The sequence below is a fragment of the Brassica oleracea genome, chromosome C9 (genome assembly GCF_000695525.1).
Source record: "Brassica oleracea var. oleracea cultivar TO1000 chromosome C9, BOL, whole genome shotgun sequence".
Lineage (NCBI taxonomy): Eukaryota > Viridiplantae > Streptophyta > Magnoliopsida > Brassicales > Brassicaceae > Brassica > Brassica oleracea.
This window is the reverse complement of record NC_027756.1, coordinates 46,594,888-46,597,523: the sequence shown is the minus strand read 5'-3', so window position 1 is coordinate 46,597,523 and position 2,636 is coordinate 46,594,888.

Below are 2,636 nucleotides of genomic sequence, written 5' to 3'. Positions count from 1 at the left end.
AGCAAGAATGTCAAAGGTGAAGCTAATGAACCAAGTCCATTTGCTGATGGAGGCGCAGAAGGGACCCGTAAACGCCTCCGTGAGTGAAGTTAAAAAGCAGGACCCCCGTCAACCCACCTATGTTGTCGTTTCTTCTATGCACTTTCTTATTTTAAACTTTCCATTTCCTTTCTGCTTTAAGGTTTTTTTTTTCAAGACACCAATGATTTTTAATGTTTAAATACAAGGGTTTGACGGAATATTTAGCATCATTGATATCAAACTTTGCAAAAAACATTTAGTGACATACTATGCGCTCAAGTTACCAACATTTAGTTATAATAAAAATACTAAAATGCAAACGAGTGTAGTGACATATGTTTGACTAATACATTTGACTTTCTGTTATACTAAATCTGTTTCAACAGAACCAAATTTATCAGAGAGAAAGTATAAAATTTTAATATAGTACCATCTATTTGGTCACACCATGCATCTTCCTTATTATGGGTCCTATTTAAACTGAACTTTACAATTACGCCAAGAGTTTTCCCAACCCTCCAATAAAAAATCAAGTTAATAATCATGCATCAGAAAATGAGCTAAGAACTACTAGAAATGTTTATCCACTAAACTTTTTCCTCATCATTTATGAATCCATACGAGGGAAAAAAATTGAGCTCTCTCCACATAAGAAATTATCTTCCTTCTGCTAAGGAGACATATTTCAAATCCACCCTCCCCTGTTTTGTCTATGTAATGACTTCATATGTCGTTCTTTTTCATTTCATAAGTTAAAAGTCAACGAGGCTATTTTAATTGGAGACAGGAACTAATCTTTTCGTTTAAAATGTTGCAAGCTTATTGAACATTACATTCACTAAACCAAAAAGAAAAAAGACTAACCAGATCCCAACTTCCAATAGAAGTGGTAAATAATACAACCCAAATATACCGTATAAGTTCCTAATAACATCCAATGCTAGAGCAAAAAGAAATTATCAAAGCCAAGACAAAGTCTACAAGATCCAAGAGGAGAAACATATACACATTTCTGAGAACAGTCATAAAACTAAAATTACATTATCCACCGTTATCCAGGGAACACTTAATGGCACATGTAACAGGTCCACTTGCATCAAATCTTCTCCATAACGGCAGTTGATTCTGTGTTCGTTAATGAGAAGTCTTTTGTCCGTTTGACAACGTAAACGAACCTAGAACGCCACCACAAACTTCAGTGACACACAGCTTTCAAAGTATCAATCAGTTACCATATCAACCATCACTGTGAAAGTTGCAAGAAAATAGAGACAGAAAAAGGAGCAAATCCAATGAAAAGAAAACCGATCAATCCCAGATCAGATGGTGTTAACAAAAGATTTAAAGGAGATAACCAACATACCTTCCAACAGATAGGTTTGTCATCAACCTCCGATTCCTTACACCTGCCCATTTACATCTTCTTATCATCTAATCAAAATGAGATTGATATTAGCAGGGCCTCCACCGTTGCTAAACACGTCTGCCTCCGCAGTACCTGACTGTAAAGGTTTGCTTCTCATAACACAACACAAACACAGAACGTAACATACACATTCTTAACAAAATAATGGTCACAGGAGAACAAAGAATAGCTAGGCAAATGAGGAAAGCCATTGTTCTAGCAAGAAGACAAGCCATTAAACTAAACAGTATACCTCTTTCATTCACAACAGCTTTATGTTTCAACAGCTCTTTCATTCACAACAGCTTTTATGTTTCAACAGCTCTTTCATTCACAACAGCCATTAGACTTTCTAATTTACCACTTTCCAGTCTTTTTTTAAAAAAAAAAACCACCTTTCATGCAATGTACCTCATCTGAGGCTCAAACTTTCTTAATTTCAATAATTTCAAAGTTCAGGTTATATTTACTAGCGTCATTCAATTTTATAAAACATTCACTTCATGACACACAATACCACTACTAAACATGCAAAACCTAGATATACGTCTGTTGAGTTCAACCATTGTTCAATTTCATTTCAAATTAGAAAAATATCAACCATACCAAAACTGCACTTAAAGAATTAAATAAATTATTCACTCTTCTTCTTAAGCATCTCATCACTCTTCTCCTTCTTATACATCTCTTCACTCTTTTTCTACACTCCACATCCATCAACCTTACCAATTGCAACATCTCAAGGATTTCTAACATCCCCGCGCTTGGGCGGGGCTAAGCCTCTAGTAGTTACAAGAATGATTAGTTTCATTATTCATACAAAGATAAGGTCATAAGCACTAAGTTCATGCATAATGATAGACGTTAACTTAATTTTTGACACGTAATTACACTATATAACACACTAATGATTTCATATAGCACTATTATGTACACAGTTTAACTTAATTACATCACTTACTCATTGGGCTCAAAATAGAAGATTAAACTCATCGTCCATAATAGGTTAACGAGATGCTTGTACATGTACATGCTAGCTAAAAGATGTTTGCGTGTAGGCCGTAATAAATTTTAGACCTCAGGTTTAAAATGTATAGCCAGTAATTTTAAATTTGCTTGTTATCATGTAGAGTTACATCACTAGATAAAAGTTAACCCGTAACAATTTCGAATAGCATCTTTAACTATTTCATGACTTATTTATTGGACT